Raw genomic sequence first — 21,350 nt, forward strand, 5'->3', positions numbered from 1 at the left:
CAGAAAACAAACATCATCGTGTTGTTATTTCTTTTTTATTACTTGCGTGCCGTTTCTGTCTCTGTGGACAGACTGAGAAAGTTGATGCTGTTGAGGGGAAAAAGCTCTGAATAAAAGCCATGAATTCTCTCCATCTGTAGTGTCACCAGTTATCTATCTTACACTGTACCTGACCTGCCAAATTACCTACGGAATTCCAAAAATAATATCACTTTAGTGTGTTGGCTCTTCATTGAAATCCACCTTGTCATCTTCTTCACTTGTCAACAAACGTTCCATCGTTCCAGCGTGCGTCTAGTCGGCCGAAGCATATTCACTGTCACTGTCATGGGGTCGTTTATCCATGGTAACGACCCTTCCGGTCGAGTTATCTTAACAGTTCTTTATTTTGTGAAGCTTGATGTCCGGGTGCCAGGTAAACAATGCTTAGATAAATCCTATCATGAAAATGTTTGGAGCACGAAAGGCAGGACAGCGTATTTCCTGGGAACTTTTCTAGTTACCTGCATTGCGATATACACAGGTGCGGCACGCAATATGGCACGCGGAGACACCACTGAGTGCTAGGCTAGACATAATATAATAACACGTTGCGCGTATGTTACGTATTGACAACGCTCGGACTTGACTGGCCTCCTATTTCGATTGCGGGTAGAGCCGTGGCAGCGCCTCTATAGGTGCGTCACCGATCTATATTACTACTATGTCGAAGTTCAAAGCTTAGTAACGACACGCTAAGAAGTTTCGCAATCGCAAAAACTTGTTGACACCTCACAGGAAAACGCGAAACCTTTGCCATTCGTCGTCAACAGCACGTTCGCCTTGTACCCTCCAAAGTGATCCCACATACCAGCATGGCGCCGGTCGATAGACGGCGCTGTGATCGCAAAATGGCAGTTACCTCAATAAAACGGTGTATAGCACTATCTGGCTACGAATTCGTCAACACTTCAGCATTCGGTGAATACAGCAGCGGTCGTGCATACTTGCACCAGACTTGTGCACCTTACAGAAAAGCTGCAACTGATTACAATTACTTCATTCAAGAGTGTAATTCATTGCAGTTACGAATTTGTGCTCCACGAAAGTTATTGAGGTAACTACTCAAAGGTAATCGCTTATTCTGCGTTACTTCGCTCCTGCTTTGTTAAAACATTGCACAGATACCATAAACAGAATGAGCTGGTCTGGTACATTCAATGCGTTCTCCGCAGCCCTTCATATACATTGCTTATTTTTACTAACTATATATTGCCTTTAAAAAAATTTCATCGGTCATCGTTCCTCGTTTTCACCATGAAGTCATCAGCAGCAATACTGAAAACTTACTCGATGTGCACGCTGGGGGGGAGGGCGGTGTTGTAACCTACGGACATCTTGCGCAGAAGATTGTCATTGTTCAGCATCTGGGTCCTTTACTAAGCTCAGCGCTTCACTGTCTGGGACTCGAAGAACACGCTTCCGGTTGGGCCAATGAAAATGTGCCAAAATTATCCGTAGGTTATTTCGTGGCAACAACGCCCTAAGTGGCCGTCTCTATCAAGACATACCAGTACCGGTGCAATTCGTGGGCCAACACCTGGTGTAGTGTTCACATGAAGAAATCAATATTGAGCTCCTGCGTTTTATTGTGTGAACATGCGAATCCGCGAGGTGGCTGCACGGCACGGTATCGGGTGTTCTACTGTAGTTCCTGCCAAATTCATGTTCCCGAAGCTGCATCACATGTTTCAGCCTTTCTCGTCAATAAGGTAACTAATATCATGTAATTGGTTACTGAAAAAGTAATTAAATTACAGTGAGCGTTCTCGAGTAAGAAAAGTTGTCGTTAAATTGCAAGATCACCACTAAAAGTAATCGATTACAAATAATTAATTACATGTAATTCGTTACGTGCAAGTCTGACTTGCACCGGCCACAGTTATGTTTCAACTCTAGGACGTGTGGCGACTACAGCAAAGTGTTCCCTCGTATCCGCACGTACCTCACGTATGCTCTCCATGCGGTGCAGCTGCATTCCAAGAACCCATACCTCAAGTCCCGAAACCGACGCCTAAATGTCACCAGTGACCAATTCTGGTGTCCTCTCTCTTTCCTTTCCCTATATTTTTATCCCTTAACCCCCTCTACCCTCATGTAGGGTAGCAAATCTGACGCGCCCCTGGTTGACCTCCCCCCTCCCTTTCTCTCTATCGCCAGTGTTGCTGAGCAGGTCACTATCATCGTCTAAAGGCTGATACATTACTCGTTCCCAATCAACCTCCTTATGTACTTCTTACGGACATGCCATCAGTAATACCGGGAAATGGTTTCCTTCTTGCCGGCGCCCTTCTTAACTAGTATTGAAGTGGAATGAACTCAATTAAAGTGCACGTAAAATTAAAAACCGGACAAAACCAACCAAACAAGAAACACAAAAAAAAGGACCACACATCAACCTTTGCTTGGAAACACGTTTACTGTACCTAATTTGTAATAACCCGCCGTGGTGGCCTAGTGACATTGGCGTTGGGCTGCTGATCACGAGGTCGAATCCCGGCGGCGGCGGATGCATTTCAATGAGGGTGGAATGCAAGAACGTCTGCGTACCGAGTAATAGGTGCGTGGTGGGGAAACTTAGGTGGTCAGAATTATTCCCGAGTCCCCTAGTACGGCGTGCCTCATACTCAGATCGTATTTTTGGCACGTGGAAACGCACAATTAATTTTTTTTGTTTTTTACCCTCATAATACTGGACGTTTCTGGTGACTGTATTAGATAGCAGAGCATATAGCGAAACGTTTCTCATTATGTATGTATAATTGATGTGTGGTAAACTTACCGCTTGCGTTTGTGTAACGTGGTCTTTTATATTGCATACCACATCGTATATTATGTGTATGTTATTACGTAGTATACATTATGTAGTATTATATTTTGTATATAATGATAAAATTTGGGCATTGTCCCCTGTCTAATGTCGTGAAAGCAGCCTTTTGGTGAAATAAATAAAGAAAGAACAATTGTCGAGAACTACGTTGTCTTAACACGCTAGTGTTCGCCTATCGAATCAGACTCGTTGATAAGCATTGTTTCGTAGCAGGCGGGGATCGTGGTGCACATGTGTGCCCGTGTGCACGTCGCGACTTCGGCCGGTGTCTCGGGGTCGTGGCCTGGCCTGCGACCCCCGACCCCCGCGGGCAGATCGATGGGCGAGGCCGCGTCGTCCTAATCACCCCCGCCTCGCCAGCGCACACACCGCAGTGCGGCCAGATAACGGGCGCCGCAGGACAGAGAGAGTCAGGGATCCCATTAATTACACCTAAAAGAAAAACAGAAAGAACGCGCACAGGGACAGCTATTGATCTTCGGGGGAGCCGCGTGGGAGTTGTGCTCCTTTTCTTGCCCTCTCCTTTAGTTTCTCGTGAAAATATGCGCTTTAATTGTGTAGTCGAAATTCGCCGCTCGATCTCCCGACACCGTTAGGCAGATGTTGAATATAATGAGCTGTCTTTTGCCGAGTGTTGTAATTAGCCTAAAAGTGTCCGATATTTTCAGTTTTCAGGTTTTACTGCAGTTTCAGCATCCCAGATAATTTGTAGTTGTATATTTGTTTTAATTACTAAGGTCCTTCACAGCTATATGGAGTGATTATTATACGTAATGACGCATCTCGTTGTCAAATCGTTACACTTACAAGAACCTGGAACTTGGTTCTGGCACATTTGCAGTTGGCTAATACTTACTGGATTGACTTGGAACTTTTTAATTCCATGTGATGTCGTAGCGTCTCGCTTTTTAAAGCCCCTGAGCGTTAACGCTGTACCGCTATGAAGACTCTTTGAGAGTCTGAGAATATGTTTCTATTTCGCGGATCGCTTATGGGTAATTCACACTCGATGTCATCCGCGAGCAATGTCTTCGGTCAACGCTACACCCTGCAAGAGGCCTTTCCTTCAGCAGAAACAGTAGCTTCGCAATAGATTTTAGCTTGAAGTGGAGCGGCTTACTGTCGTTCGATCGTGTAGAGAAAGGAATCTCAAGGTGCTGGCAAGGTGTCCGTCAACAGGCCATGCAAGCGACTAAGGCTGTGTTCCAATTCTTTCCATCATCGTAGACAGTCTACTTTGACGTCTACGAAGACAGCTTCGAGGACAAGTAATGGAACGCGTTTCGTGACGTCTGGAAGACGCTTCTGCGACGTGACGCCACCTTGCGGCGACAAAAAGAAAGTTGAGAAAAGCACACATTAGTTCTGTATTTTAAGTCATGGAGGAAGGAAACAAAACAGGAGAGGCCCTGACGTCACTTTTTTGAAGCCGGAAGTGCAGCCATGTTGGTGTGCCACCTCTCTTTGCGCCTCCAATCAGGGGTTCTGCAGCTCGCCGGAACAGATGGGCGCGAACTTTGAACTTGTATTGTTACGAGCCGCCGGAAGTGAGTGCTCCTGACGCACGTCAAAACAAAGCCTACAAAACTTCTGTAGCAGTTTTAGTGAAGCAGACGCGCTCCTGTGTTTTTCCATGGCACGTTGAAGAAGACAATGAAGACCCGCGCCGTGATTGCTTGAGTGTATCTATTGCTGGCCGACACTCAAACTCACAGATCCAAAACACAACTTTCAAGCTTACACACCAAACCCCAAAGTCAGCTTTTCTCGCGAACAAAAGGTGCTGCGGGAAAGACACCGGCGGAAAAATCTTATCTCACTTTTCAGAGACCGAGAGCAGCAGCAAAGCTTCAGGAGCGCGGTTGTCATGGCAACGTTGACATTTGGGGTACCCGTCCCAGTGCTCCTTTGCGAAAAACAGCACGTGACTTCCGCCACACCTTCTCCAATACGCTCGTGCTGGCCAGGGCGTCTCCTGGGGTTTCCTTCCTCCATGATTTTAAGTATTTTCTCCTGTGAACCTATGAAAAACATTACGTGACACATATTAAGGGTATATAAAAGTGTGTCTACGTTTTTGTGTGCGCAGACAACCTTCCCGTCGAGTTTCTAAGCGCCCTGCTCAGTGGCCATCTTGTTTAGACAGGAAAGTAGCCTGCATCGTTCTTGACTTCGATGTTGTCTTCGTGATGCTGTCTACTTTGACATTTTCATGAGAATTGGAACGACACTTAAGATGGCCGCCGTCCACTTAGCTGTCTATTTAGCCGTCTAAGGCGAGTATTGGAACACACCCTAAGTCGTACTCGATGTCAGCTTTTGTTCACGCAACATGCCCGTTTGCACTTCAATGCAGCTAACACGTCTCCAGACCACGTCTTATTTTGTGTAAAGTGTCTGTAACTGTGCGCGCCAGGTGTGCCGCTCGCGAACACTGCATCTTTTTGATGACCAATTTTATGTTTAAGGCTGCTCACACACCGAAAATTAAGGAGCGCACATGACACGGGGCCACCTTTGGACCGTAGTTTAAGCGACATAGAGTGCGTGTTTTGTGTCATTCGATTGTTTTATTGATTGATTCGATTCGATCGATTGATTCGATTGAATCGATTGATTCGATTGTAAGCTGCGCTACTATAACACTTGCAATTTATATGGCCGAAAGTGACAGCTCCGTTTAGCGTTGCGTTGCAGGTGTCGCGTGTCGTTGGTACACGTGTGAGATGAGACCGCAGAAAAACCGTCGGCGTTGGTCGGCGTCCAAAAAAGATAATGGCGGTCCAAAGCACGTGTTGGAATTATGTGTAGCGAAACTTTGTTTATTGGTGATGCCCATTTTATGCTATACAAAGGCGCGCTTAGTTTGATGTGGTCTGATGAGTTTTATGTAGCATCCTAGTGGGACCATCCCCATTCTTGAGGATAGGCTAAGAAAGGCTACACACCCTCTGGCACATACTGAGTGGCTAATTAAAAAAAAGGAAAAAATGTAAAGCAAACAATTGGTTACTTGTAAATTACCATTCAGTGAAAAGAACCGTGCGCTTTAGAGATGTCTGTGCGCCGTCGTTATGTGTTTAGGTTTCTGTTGGAAGTTATTTTCTTCTTTTTTTTTTCTTACGCAGAACCGAGGTTGGCATACTTCGCCAGCGTACAAGGGTTATATAACCGTTCGCTCGTAATCTCCGACGCCTCGTAGGATATTGTGACACCTAGTGTAGGAGTGTTGGCTATAAACGGCCGGAAACTGACAAACCGCAATGTGGGAGAAAGACCAAGAGAAAGCCATCGCAAAAGAAGAAAAAAAAGAAGGCCAGCGATTCGTTACCAAAGAAATTAAGGGTTTGGTAAAGACGTCACTAGAGCAGCTTTTCCCTTTATAGGACACGGGCATTGATGAAAGCCCTTATGCTTCGTGGTACAATTCTGGGACCGGCACTATACGATGACAGTGTTAATCTAACAATTTGGATAACATACAATCTCAAGTGGAAATAATTAAGTATGGCGTCCCCCAGGAATCTATTCTTGGACATGTCCTACCCTTGCTGTTCATTAATGATGGAGTAAATAGTGAGGGACATAAGAAAGCAATATTGTATGCTGATGACACAAACGTACTTTTCAGTTTCAGGCGTGTGTAGACAGCATAGAGAAGCTAGCGCATGCATGAATAATTTAAGTATATGGTTAAATGCAAACTTCAGTTAAAAATAACTAAGACAAAGTACCCGCTTTTCAAATCTAAAGGAGTAGACACCAATTTACTGCCAGGACAGCTAGATTCAGCAGTCGTTATTTTCGCACACACCTTTCTTGGTCCCCCCACTTCGGCATGATAAAATAACATCCCTCGCATTGATACGCTTAACAAAAAAGAAGAAATTATATTTCCAGAATAAAGGGCATTTTATGTACACTAACTAAACGGAAAATGAGACATCCACCCGATCGTAGCAATTGCACCTAGCGGGCTTCCGCTGAACTATTACGTTAAGTACACTAACGTATTACATTCCATCGGATGTTAAACTTCAAATTTACTATGCTCTACTGGATTTTCGCCTAACGCACTGCTCCTTTCTGTGGCTAACCACGTCTGACACAAACCTTAATTCCCTGCATATTTCAAAAAAACATGGAAACGCGCAGTTTCTAACACTTCACTGAACGAAACCGCACGATCATATTTTAAGAACGACAAAATATTACCTATGAAGCAGTAATGCAGGCACCAACTATCTTTGGAGATACTACGTCAGTATCGGACAAATACACTACTTTTATTAAATACATATTATGTGAAACAAAACCCGTACGAACTAAACTGGAGCTTACTACACAAGCTTCGGTCACGTACCATCTACGGAGGCTACCGTTTAACTTCACAAACAACAGGCATGGTGAATCAATACCCAACCATACCACATTTACTGGAGTGAGGAAGGTCATATAAACCTTGAAAAATGACAGCAGAACTGTGACCTCAAGAAAACGAAAGTTCTCACGAGGTCTAAAGTTCCTAACAATGTACTGGTATCATTGTGAATTAGTGCCTGTGGTAATTTTGTCTAGTACTGCCATATATCTCATGCGGAAATGTATGTGCAAGCCTTTAGCCGTGTCTTCCAAGTAAATTTTGTACCGAATGTGTCTTGAATAAACCAACAGAATATGCTATATTGTAAGTACAAGCTCGCTTGGGTAGTAAACATGTGTGCAAAGCTGCTAACAACTATTTTGTGCAAATAAGCTATTAGGTCACAGCCATAGACTCCAGCCGCACAGCGAAGAACGCTTCGATGGAAGAAATAGTTACTTTCAGATATAGCGCAAACAAGTACACATACACACGAAGAAGAGTGCTCGTCCGCGGCTGTCGTGTCTTCATCGTGTGTATGTGTACTCATTTACGCTATATCTGAAAGTAACTATGGTAGACCAACTAGCCCAACAGGTGGTCCTTCTGACGGAAGAAATCTTTTTTTTTAAGTTTAATTCATCTGTCTTAAAAAATTGATTAATGCATTGCCGCTGGAAAAAATCGATAATGTAGGTAATATTGCTGCCGCATTCTGTGGCAACAGTTACGCCTGCATAAGAATTTGCGCAGTCATCACATACTATCAGGGGAAAACCTGCAATATCAATAGCGCGAAAAACAATCCACTTGGTGTGTCGCAAGTCGACGTAAATGCTATATGCGTCGACTATTTTGTGTGTGTGTGTTAGTGTGTGCACGCACTTAGAGCAGCGTGGCCCTAAGACCGAGAGAATAGCGCATCGGTTATATATACGCGCAGAGAACGGGTTCCATTGTTGCAGTACTTGCTTCACATTTCTTTTTCGCTCTCGTCCTTCTCGAACATATCGGAATATCTTTCTTTCTTCATCGCGACTAGCCAAGTGCATCACAATCACCGAGCAGTTGCACCGAACGCACGCAGAATAACAGGCAGCTTTTGCATAGCACAACTCGCCGGGCGTCGTGCCTCTGCTCTTATCCGCGCAAAAGAGCCGCGATGGTTCACCGCACTTAGGCGTCCCGGGCGAAACAAAAGAGGGACCATGGCCCGCTCAACAACGCGCCGCTGCGAATCCTTAGAAGTTTGCGCGCACAGAGCGGATCGTCAGCCCGCATCGCATACATTTCATGCGAAGCGCCTTTCTCCGCGCTCGTCCGTGAGCCCGTGGTTTATGCATGCCGCTTCGGGCGCTCCTGCCCCCGGGGGCTAAGTCCCGAGCACGCGGGCTCGCTCACCGCCGCCGGGAGCAGGGAAGGCGCCCGAAGGGGCGGTACCGGCGGCAGCGCGCTGCCCGTATATGGTCGAACATTGCGGTGAATGCGGAAGTTTCTGTGCTCACTGCGCTTTGCCGTCCCTCCTCAACGGCCGCTTCACGTGCGCTCCAGTTTGTGGCGCGGGCGTTTCAAAGAGTGCTGAATGCGGTATGGGAGCCTGCTTTGCAACAGCAACCGGAACAGGAACACACGCAGGACTGTCCTAACAAGAATGACACGTTCCCGCGATTTAAGCGCCTCGGAGACTTAACGTCAGCGCCGCGAACTTCACGTTTCCAGCGCTTGTCTGTCCTTGTATCCAGAGAAAAAGAGAAAAAAAAAGAGAAAAAAAGAGAGAAAAAAAAGTGGCAGCTCCGCCCTGAAGGCGGAGCGTCGATTGCGATAGCAAATTAATGGACAGCTATACGAAGTAAGGATAGTAGTTTTATCGGCCGTATAAACTTGGAAACATTCGCTTACTAACTAAATTAGCAAGCATGGTGTCACGCGCGCATAGGAAAACACGAACACGTCACACTCGATGACTGCGGACAGTCGCTGTCAAAACGCTGGCGTGAGGAAGCGCGGTCCAACAGCGAGTGAAGTGACCTTCGTGCTGTATATCGCTTGAACGCAAACTGAGCGGCGAGAACACCGCACACTCAAAGGTATCAGGCGCCTACAGATCGCTTAAAGATAAGGCGCAGCGACCGCGGGCGGCTGCACAAAGTACGCAGTTGGTGCCGGAGTCGAAGCCATCACGAAGCCATCACGGTAGAGCCATCACGTTGCTATCGCAAACGTGGGCACAGGGCGTGCATGTATATGGCTTTTGCTAGGTCACGTTTAAGAAACGTCAACTCTCCTGCGCCTTAAAAGACGTTACAGCTCGCGCGCTGACACGTGTTTTGACATCGGAATTAACAGCGAAGTTTCGAAGTAAATTACTTTGACATTGTACTGTGAGATTGACGTGGTTAAAAAAATTATGGGGTTTTACGTGCCGGAACCACGATCTCATTATGAGGCACGCTGTTATGGGGGACTCCGGAATAATTTGAATCACCTGGGGTTCTTTAACCTGCACCTAAATCTAAGCACACGGGTGTTCTCGCATTTCGCCCCCATCGAAATGTGGCTACCGTGGCCGGGATTTGATCCCGCGACCTCGTGCATAGCAGCCCAACATTTGGCATAGAGGTTGGCGGTTAGGTTTTGCCTTACAATGTCGGCTAGTGTGCCCACAAAAGGTTTTCCGTGGGCTTCACGATGGCATGTAGGAGGAGGAGGAGGAAAAAAGAAGGAAAGGCAGGGAGGTTAACCAGAAGCACGTCCGGTTTGCTACCCTACACGGGGGAAGGGGTTTAAAGGGACGATGGCATGTAGATAGACATAAAGGTCATACTTCTTGTGTGATCTTTATGTCTGTCGCTGGCTTTTAAGATAATCTACGATAATTTCTGCCACTATTGCCAATCGCAGAAGTGATTTCGTCTTGTTCCCCTGACGACTTACTGCACCAGAATGAAATAGAAACTACGTCATGGTTCGGCGTTGCGGCAGACGTTCGCGGAAGTGCTGTATTCTTTCGATACCCTTCATCTAACCTCTTAGGCGTTATATCGAGGGTATTCTTTACATTTGTTCTTGATATCGGATAATGAAGGCTTAGCTTAGGGTATAGAGACGTCTGGACGTGTCGCTGGCTCGGATTGACATGGCAACAGGCAGAGAGACAGAGAGATGTATATAAAGAAGGCAGGAATTTTAACCAATAAAGCATCCAATTGGCTAACCTATGCTGGTGGAGGGAGAAGGGGAAGAGCAAGTAGGGAGAGAGAGAACGAGGGTATAGAGGCGTGCACAGACAGTACTACAGATTCAAAGGCGCTCGTACAAACCAGACGTTCTCAGAAAGCACAAAACGGCCTTCTCTGCCTATGAGCCAATGATCGGTGGGGACGGTGTTCTAGTATTGTCTGTTCACTCAGAGGACGGTCACCTAGTTTCCTGAATGCGTTTGACATAGATTGTATTTGTGCTTCAAATTGAGGACAGCGGTACAAGAAGTGGTCAATGTTCTCGCATCCGCAGACACCACTTGCAGGACTGTCAGTCATTCCAATTAATGCTGAATAAACTTTCGTAAAGGCAAATTCCAACCACAACCGACACAGGAGAGACGCGTCGCGTCGGTTCACCCCGGCTGGAGGTCCGAGTTGTAGCGAAGGGTTTAGTCTCTATAGTCTGGTGTGCCTTGTACGCGCGGTATTCCACTGAGCTAACGAGAGTGTACATGCTAGAATGCGAAGCTGTCTCGCAGCGTCGGTCCTTGAGAGAAGGATGGGGATGCGGCGGTCTTCTTGGTTTTACGTCTGAGCTGCCTTATCTGCGTCATCACTTCCACTGATACCGCAATGGCCTGGTACCCATAATACGCTTTTATTCGTTCGTGATAGTTAGCGCCTTGAAATTGTTGAAGCACTCTTTGACGTACGCGACTTTTATACATCTTTCTCGCCTCTAAAGAGCACCCTTCGCAATCGTCCTATGTCACATAGGAGAGTGGGGGGGGGGGGGGGACGGCTAGTAAACTTTGCGAATTAAGTTCTGATTTCTGATGATTTGTATGTAAGCCGCAGGGATTAGCCGAGTTTCGCAGCAGCATGGTAAGGGTCCGTCATGAGAAACCTGGGCATCAATAGCAAGGAGCACAACTGAAGGAGTTGGCTGTGGTGGGGGAGCGTCAGGCGGAATGCTTTTGTTAACTAGCAAGAGCGCAGTAGTCGAGCAAACTGGAAGCATTCACCAACCTCTATTTTCATTGCTTGTACAGCGCTCGCCAACGTCAGTTTCTGCGGTCAACTAGTTCGGCTTACGACTCAGATTGACGATTTTTATAAATTTACTTTCTCTCCTTCTTTTTTTTTGGGGGGGGGGGGGGCGGGGGAGTTTATGGCATGTTGTACGTAGTACTATTTAGCTCGCCCGTATCCGATAAGTTGTTTTCTACGCGACGACATCACTGCTTCTATGCCCAGATCTTCCAACAACCAGTCGCATTCCTTAAGGCAACGGCATGCACATTCCCGAGAAGCAAAACTGACACCCCATATATAAAAATTAAAAAAAAATTAATGTCTCAAGTGGATCAAGCGCTGCCTTCAGGAAAATCCACTAGCATTGGGTCACGACGAGTGTTTATGCGTATATGGCAGTATCTTTGTTCGCAATGTTGCTTACACTTTGCTGTTATCCCGAGCATTCTCGACCATACGTAGTTGAATTCGGGCGTTTCCAATAATTGCAGCGCGATTTGCTGAATTTCTGTGACAATCAGAATATGTATTCTTCGTGGGCGATAAAAATTATATGTAGTTTGTGCGGCGCCACAGGTGTTGATTATCTTTTTTGCAATGTGGCTTTGATGTCGTTCGTTCATGCCTACAGACAGGTTGTGACATTGTCGACGACTGCGAAGGCTCTCGTCCTTGATAACGGCTATTTTTCGTTTTTCGATTAAATATTGTGAAGCGAAGCCCATGGCACACCCTACATTTCACAATTCATTTAGAGTGATGGCCTATTCTCTGCTGGCCGTGTTTTCGAGTTTTCGAGGTACGACTCTGTTTAATTTAATAATACAGAATGGGGATTAAGCAAGCTACCATCAGCATGCAAGTGGCAACATTGGCCAGCGGGCTATGTTCAATTTAGGCCCCGAATGAGACGCTAACTGTTGCCGTTGAATATAAAAGCATATCAGAACGCAACACATCTCAGTTGTGGCTCCGATGATACAAACGTTGACAAATCTATGTCGCAGGTGTGCGACGACTGCGATAGCGATACGCCGTAATTGGGTGAAAGTTCTGATTAAAATCGATGAAACGGCCCTATAGAGGCGCATTCCATATGTGACCTGCTCTTAAACGGGCGATCCACGCCCCGGACCCATGTCGGTGAGTGGTGCTGCTGACACTGTACCACTCCACCCATAATTCATTGATTCATTTTATTTTTTATTCACAACAGTTAGACATTATGAAAGGACCCAAGGAGAGAAGCCGTTACACTTGACGGTGGGAGGAAATCCTTGGTCCCGCTTTTGGCGCCCACAGTGAAGTAGAAACAATGTCTTCAGTGAAAGAAATGAGCAAAACAGGTAGACACTCTTTTAGAATACGTTATACACTGCGACAATAGAAAGCATACCACAAACATGCGTGCGAAATTCATGAATAATGGTATAATGTAGGCGAGACATGTTGGCTTTTTGGATTTGGTTTATCTAAAATGTATTTAGAACTGTTAGAGGGATTTACCACTAATGTCAATCGTTTCAATTAGTAAAGAACATGGCTAGTTGTATGAAACTGATTTATGTAATATTGATGTTTGATTTCAGGCAATCATTTAGCAGAAGAGGCAACGAAATCTAGAGTATTTGAATGCTGCAGTAAAAATATGACAATGTGGCATTTTTTCCACTGGTCAAGATTTTTAGTGTAATACGTCGGAACTTGTAGCTGTGAGCTTGGAATGTCCGCGAAAATATTGTTGTGTTTCTTAACCCTGTATTGACGAGTGTTGCCTACAGGCAACATACCGGGAAAATTTTTTTTCTTGCCGAGTTGCAGTATGAAGTTCCCGACTAAATGACTTCGGCCGACACTGAATGACCGGCAGCAAGCGTAATTTGTTGGTTTAGAGCGGAACACTGGACGAGGAAGAAGTTCGGCACGTCACTCACTGTCTTTCGAAAGCAAGGTATCCAGCTGCAGTGGTGTCACACATGTGATGTAAAGCAAATCGAATGTGCACCTTCACATATGATGAGAGTTGTGCATACAAATTGAAAACGAAGCCTTAGGTGGCTTGGCGTGAAGCCCACTCCCAGTTTCATACCTGGGGGCTCTCCCCCCATTGCTGAAAGAAATTTCCGCAAAGAATTTTTTTCTTTTTATTGATTACGCTATTCTTGATGTGTTTTGCAGATTTAGATAAAAAATTTACATTGTTTTCTGTGTTTTTATATGTCTCGTCATAAAAGCGTTAATGCTCAGGAAGTTTTCATGTGCAAGTTGGCAAGCCGTATAGTTTTTTTTACTGGGACTACTTTAAACCTTTGGAAAGTTGGGGACTAGGTGCTGAAGTAACCCGTAAGACGCCTTTTTTTGCAACTTGAGAAAACGTGTAAGATTTCTTTCAATTATCGTACTCCTAAACTAAATGCGAATAATTAATGTAAGAAGCAAATTGTGCATTAATAAAACCTAATTTCACGGTCTCTGAAAAGCGGTAGTAGTTGATTTAGTGTGTCCGTCATTTATCTTAGCTTTTTTGCTATATAGTTTATGTGATCGTCCCATTGTAACAGTGACAAGAAATGAACACTGAGCACGTTTATACTTTTAACTATTTCGATCCCCACAGATGTGAGCAGATTTTGTTCCGCGGTTACTTCTAATGTGATGAAAAATGAGCACCGAGCGCTGTCACATTTTGAACTGTTTAGATCTCCAAGATATGAACAGAAAATTTGTCACACGGTCACTTCCTGGCCTCTGGGATGAAAAATTATCACCGTGGTTTTATATTTCGTGTTAATCTTTAGCAGATTGTTGTTGTCGGCCAAACCAGAGTTCTGTAATAGAGGTAGATGAGACAAATAGGCTGGTGTCGTTGGCATGTATAATAAATTTAACATAAGTCAAAATGCGGACTTACCATTATATATGATAGAGACAGTAGTGTGCCCGGAACACTTCCTTTTGGAACACCTGAAATAATAGTCTTGTTTTTACATACTCGTATACCGGTGTACTTTAGCTCTGCCTTCCTGAGAGCCGCATACTGTTATGGGATATAATTGCTTTTTACGCTGGTTTTTATTGTCGGCTTGTATGTTAGGAACGTGGAAGGAATTTTTTTAATTAAATACTACGATTATAGTTCAAAAGCTGAAGCTTCATGTACGTGGAAGAAATAACCATCTCCTCATGTTAGCTGTGGGAAAAAGCTGCTGTTCATTACCTCGAACGCTGAGATTAGGATGAAACTGCGTGTAGTTCATTGCTATGTTGCAGCAATTTCGAGAAATTCAAAACACACTTCAAATGTTGCTTTCCGCCGTCGGCGAAAACACAGATGTCTAGATGAATTTAGTGTCCCATTTATCATAGGCGGATAAAAAAAATATGAGCAAAGCACTTCAGTACAGTTTCACATGCACCGAACTTCTTATCCAGTACGAATATTTCGAGTAATCGCTTCCGAGTGAACATTGAAAAAAGTGGAATGCAATATGCAATATAATGTTCCTAGGGAGATACAAACTGTTTTCTCGAATGCCGTAGTTGTTTAATTTGTAAAATAATATATTCTAATGAATATAATCAATATCTTGTTTAAAAGGTATATATATATTCCGGTTACGTGTTTTTTTGTGCAATGTTTTTGATAATGTATCCTTTTCATTGAGTAGACCTAACTCTAATTCGGTAGATCGGTTCTTTTGAAACCGTACTGCGATATTGTTATTAAATTGTATTTGACACAGAAGCGGGACACTCGCTTCGAAACCTTTCGTGAATACAGGAGGAACAAAAACTACGCAGTAGTTCGAGCCGTCGCGCTTATCACCTTTTTTTATCGCTTGGGAAGTGCTTCGTTGCAGCACCTGTATTGAAGGAATACCGCGCTTGCATTTCAATTACCTTTCTAAACAGAAAATTTCTATCGGTATGTCGAGAGCATTGAATGCTGTCTGTGACTGTCGACATTTTGTTTTCTTTCCGTGGTGTTTTCTACAAATTATTAGTTTTTTTTTTTGTTTAGATATTCATCGTATCATGGTAATGTGAGCTTAACCCCTTGCATGGCAATGTATTAAATATTGACGTAGGGCTAGCTCAGTAACGATTCCTGTCTCACGAAGATGAAAAGAGGCAATGCGATGGGTTAACGCTGTAGTAAACGTTAGGATTTAGATGATATTGTCGCCAGTGCCTGTTTAATGCCTCCAGTTCTTTTAGTAGTCTTTGATATCTTGCAATGAGTTTTTGTGCACCCGCGTGATATAGCCGGCGATAAAGGTACCGAAAAAAAGTTGCATCTGATTAAAGGTTTTAATAGCTTTCTTTTTTTCGCAGCACCCATTCGTGTGCCAAGAGGATCACGCGCTTTATTGACCTTCGCGAACGCCTAACCGGACGACGTGCACTAGGCCCTCCGTTAGGCCCGTGTAGAGTGGGTGTATTGATTACCTGGCGATCAAGCGGCGGGTCAACGAGGCGAGCTCCCCCACCGCAAAATTAGTTCGAGGAGCGTGACCGTTGTCCAGAACAGGGAGTCGTTATTTGAGTACTCAATTTGTCTTCGCCTCGTTTCTTCTGTTGTGTGAGTGTAGGCGCTCGACTGAGGCTGGGTGTTTGCGCGTGTTTAAATGAAGGCGAGACGCAGGCGATGGTTGAACCAACAAACAAAACTCTTCTGCATACGTGAGAGTGGAACTGTCTGCAAGCGTCCCGAAAGGAACGCTTTGTTGGAGGCGGCAAAGTGACTTTCTCCATCGTGTCCTTGACCGGCGGCAAGTGGACACTAATGGAAGTTGACGCGCTGGCATTGAGGCGGGTCACACTCCGAGGAGATAAGCAGATCACGTTTGACCGGTTTCTCTTTACGAGTTTAAAGTGTTCACCAAGTGAAATCGTGATCAATAAAATGAACAGGTGTGCGTTGGCGCCGTGACTAGTCCGACAGCAGCGGTTGGCTTGAAAATCACCACTTGTCAGCAGGCAGCCAAGTGAATCACTAATCACGGATTTCTAGTGAGCTGTAAGGCAAAGCTACAGGAATGCTGTGAATGTCCATGAATTGGGCGTTTAACATATGGTAAAACGTCTGTTGCTGTGTACCCTTTCACTCCCAACTTAGCTTGACTGTACCTAACGGCGGCACTGATGGCGTGCATAGTTAGAGGTCAGAACTGTTCCATTCTTTTTATTTCCTTATTTTAGGGTTCAACTAGAGTGGCTAAATTCGAGAATACATCAAAATCGACTTTTATTTTTCGAGGTAAACATTTTTGTTCACCGGATATTTGCTGCCTCTTGTCAAATTTCATCCTGTGTGATGCTGAAAACATTGGCGTGTAGAATAGGAAGTATCGCCGTGATCGGATATAACTTTTCAGAATTTTTTACGGCACATATATGTATTCCAGCTCGTTTCTGGATAAGAATGAAACATTTGCTATTTCAGTGGTGCTGTGTATCCGTCCAGTCTGAATGAATGCACTCTGTGGTTAAACGTGCCAGAACCGGTTCTGATTATGACGCACGGCGTAGTGGGGGACTCCGGATTACTTTTGACCACCAGGGGACCTTTAACGCGCGCCCATCGCATGTGATATGGGCGTTTGTGCATTTCGACCCCATGGAAACGGGGCCGGCGCGCGACCGGGATTTGATATCGCGACCTCGTGCTTCGCAGTGCAATACCGTTGCCGCTAAGCCACCGCGGCGGGTTGCCCGTCCAGTCTAACCTGATATTTTCGTTTAGTATCTCTTTAATATGATGCTATTTGGAACACTGTGTTATGCATCGACATGAGCATGACTTGCTCACGCAAATTCGCGCACTGAGATGCTGTAGCAGCTCTTATGTATTTGAAACAGCAAAACTTTTACGCTTTCCTCCAGAGGGGTTTTTTTTTAGTTGTGTTAGCTTTTTAGTGGCTTCTGCACTGCTCGCTTGCTCTGATTATGAAACAAATATTTTACGGTTTCTTAGAATTTGGTGACGTAAAGAAGATAACATTGCATTCACGGGCATGAAACGAGTTACATTTTGTGAGATGAAGAAACGGAGGTCATAGAGTGCAGATGAGGAAGCACCAGGCGTGATTACGAGACGTATTTATGCAGGGAGATAGGAGCGAAACATATGTTCCGAACATAATGCGTGGAAAGGGCGACGTTATTGCGCTATAGCGACCTCAATAAAGTAGATGTGAACTTCCCCTCGTAGGAATTCGGCATGCAAACGGGACACGCATTCTGATAAATCACACTGCATGAGTGCCTTTGCTGCACGGGACTCAGTCCGATAAACGCTTCAGTGTCTCACATACACATACATTAGTAAGGTGAAACGCGCAAAACGACATGCAGTGAAGATGCACTCGTAATAAAATTTAATAAACGACGTCATTAGACAACTGTGCCATGAACGGAAGCAGTGTGCCATTATATAGGCTGCGCGAGTCTTCAGACCGCTATTCTATTTCAGTCCCACGTGTATTTCTCAGTGTCACGTATACTTTGTAACACGGCACAGATTGGCGTCGTAGACAGTGACGCTAAGAGTCGGTGACCAAATCCCCGGTTTCCTTCGCAGCCGGCGGACGTATTTGTCACGATCAAGGCGGCATGGCTGATGTTTCGGCGTGTAAACGGAAAACGCTCACAAGAGAGGAGTGAAACATGATCGAGAGTTAGCGGTAATTGATGTGCTTCGTAAACGCATTCGAGCAAAGCCCGAAAAGTCTGTACTTTGTTTTTGTGGACATCGGAGCTATCAAAGCAGACAGAATTACGTGTGTCAGAAGTAAAATAAATGGCTTCTTGTCATCACCTTTTTTTTTCGTACTGGAAAAGGTGACCTCAGCCATATCAATTGTGGACGAAAGAGCGTGGGGCAGAGCCAAGAAACCTAGACAACGCAAACATGTTGACTACAGAAGCGCTGAGGGTTGGTCATGCTGTTCGTGGGTAAGCTATGACACCAGAGTATGTTGAAATTAAGAGTATGTTGAGTACGTTGAGTATTAAGAACTTAAGAACTTAATTCTTTCAATTTCAAAGGTTTCGCGTTAGTCTCGGTGTTTCGTTGTAATGGTTGTTATGCGAGCCAGTTACGCGAATAAAACTGCGAAGCAGGTGTTGCGATGGTGGTGGCTCGTGGACGCGCGGATTTTGTAGATAGGCATTGATATTGGGGGTTTGTAGAAACAAACCATTTTGGGTAATTCAATGCTTACAGAGTAGCTGCGTTTATCTGTTACCATTGTAGAATATTGATTTTCTGCAGCGCGTTCTGAAAGCAATTTTCTTTCATGGTGTGGTGCGCCGATAGAGAATGGCCGTTTGTTTTCTTGCTTTAAATACCACTTTATGAATCAGTTGAATTTGGAATTGGAGCGGTCATCAGAGCCCAGTACGTTTTGCATTAGAAGCGCTGGTACTGGCAGGTAGCATTGACCAAATGAGTAACTCACTGCACAGCATTTATCCCTTTGATCATTTTCAATGCGCTCTCAATCTCTCAGTAACCGTGGCTTTCTCGGGAAAGAGAAACAAAAACGTTAGGCATTAGGTTTGTTAAAATACGCCCGGAAGTCTGGTTTTCTCCTTTTGTTATTTGTCGGGAATCTCTAACGACGACTGCTGGTATTATTCAATAAGGTTTTATTCGAAGAACCGGTGTAAGTAGTTTGACAAAACTGGTATTCTACAAACAGGTGTTATGGCCGTGGTACTTGGCTGGAGAATCAGTGAGTAATTCTACTTGGTTGGCAGGCTGTATGGATCGTAGTAGCCCCGTGTGCGTGCTAATATGAAAATATTAAGTGAAACGTAGCATCAAGCTCTCGAATCGAATACTATATTAACTTGGCGTACACTGAAGACCGCTATACAGTACGGAAACAGTGGTGCTTCATACGGTACAAAAACTATAACAAGCGCGCGAAATATTTTGTATATCAAACAATATTATGTAAAAAGTTGATGCAGTGGAGGATGTCATTGTTACGGCGAGAAATGTCGCAAAATAGCAAATACTGTATGAAGTTTGGAAGGGTGCAAACGATTGCAAGGATATGGTTTTAAATATCGGAATGCCTACCTTCGGCATGGTTCCAACAGTGTGAGATATAGCAGGGAGGCCTTGGTGATCATGCATGCATGGCAACAAAGTTTATGAATAAAGCTGAGACAGAACATTTTACTAGAAGGGTTGCTAGTTCAAGATTTATTTTTATTTCCTCTCGGTCCCTTTTCTTCACTGTAGAGTAGCAGGCCAGAGAAAACTATAGCTGCGGCCGAACTCCCTGCCTTTCTGTAACTAAATGTCTGTCTCTGTCTTATTTTTATAGACGCGATGCGCGCGTTTTGTTGAGATAGCAATTATATGGACACTTCAACCGGATTTCTGCCGTCGCCGTCGCCGTCGCCGTGAGGTTTCATATAGACAAAATCTTCGCCGCGCGCCGTATGCCCGAGCGGAAGCGTGCGGGGCCGCGCGCTATCACGGAGAGCGAACGCACTCAATCTCCCACGCGCAAGCAAGGAAGTGGCAAGCCAGCGCCGGAGGGAGCGGGGGGGGGGGGGGGGCACACTTCTACTCTGCCAACAACCGCGCTCGTCGCTCGCCCGCACTGTCTCTTATCTCCACACGGCTCTGACCTTTATGCGCCGTGCATTCGCCGCTCAGTTTCCGTTGAAGCGATAGACCGCACGTACCTTCGCCGCTGCGGCGTATGCGCTTGCTGCCAGCGTTTTGACAGTCGTTGTCTGCAGTCATTCAGTGTGATTTATTCATGTTTGTTTGTGCGCGCTCACACCACGCTTGTTCATTCAGTTAGCAATAGTCGGGCCACATTTTCCAACGCACGCTACACATGTAATGCTGCCCGGGTCGGCAGTGCAGGGCTACAGGTGTGTCCCTTCGCACGCGCTGCCCACGGGAAGCGCTTATCATCAACACCACCGTTTCACACGCGCCTTCTCGTGGTCATCGAGTCTCTCTTCATGTCGGTCTACTTACGGCGCAGTGCACCTGCTTACTTAATCAGCTCATGTTTACTACAATTCATATTGCTACCGAAGCCGCTCACCTTACTTCGTATGACATTGCTGTGTTGCTATCGCATTCATTGCTTCGCCCTTAGGGCGAAACTGTGACATTTTTTTCTTTTATCGTTGAAAAGTGTAAAACGAACCGTATCATTCTGTCGGATTTCACAACGGTAAGGTGATATGGATGTTTAACTGACGTGGTATGTGTTAGTTTTGTGCGTAAGGATGTTTTGGATTACGTTAGCAGGTGTTGAACGAGCGGCGCGATTTTTATTATCCGCAACTATACGAAGCCAACCGACAATGAAGCCAATGAAAGCATAGGCGATATTACTAGTTGTTTTATATGAAATGTAGAAATGATTATGTAAAATGATATGAAAGGGGACGAAAAAACAACCCACCGCCAGTGGGAGCCGAACGCACGTCCTCAGAAATACGCGTGTGATGATTGAATTACGGCGACGGCTGTTCTGAACGCCCTGATTCTTGGGTATTTTATGTGTCTGTACAAGAGCTGACTCTTGGGAGTGTTAGCCAGTGCCACTCATGGACGCAGCTAACAAATGGCTAACAAGTCCTTTTGACCAATGGCGTCGCTTGGTGCGCCAGCGGTTACAGGTGTTAACTGTTATTTACTTACTTGTAAAGCCCTCAAAGTATCTAGTAGTACTCTACCAAGAACAGAGACGCAAAATACAATGCAAAATTAGGGATAGCGTATTGACAACAGTAACACACATTAAAAGAACAGATAGAAGGCATACAGAAGAAAACTGGTGATGGTTCAAAAACAACCGGAAAAATGAACATTTAGATATGGAGCATTCAATAG

At 45.0% G+C, this 21,350-nt stretch overlaps 1 protein-coding gene across 1 annotated transcript in view; it reads left to right on the top strand.

Moving 5' to 3' along the window:
* The window catches only part of LOC119443704 (potassium channel subfamily K member 9-like), a 245,870-nt gene that overhangs the window by 117,485 nt on the left and 107,035 nt on the right, over positions 1-21,350 (top strand).

Source organism: Dermacentor silvarum, chromosome 3 (assembly GCF_013339745.2).
Source record: "Dermacentor silvarum isolate Dsil-2018 chromosome 3, BIME_Dsil_1.4, whole genome shotgun sequence".
Lineage (NCBI taxonomy): Eukaryota > Metazoa > Arthropoda > Arachnida > Ixodida > Ixodidae > Dermacentor > Dermacentor silvarum.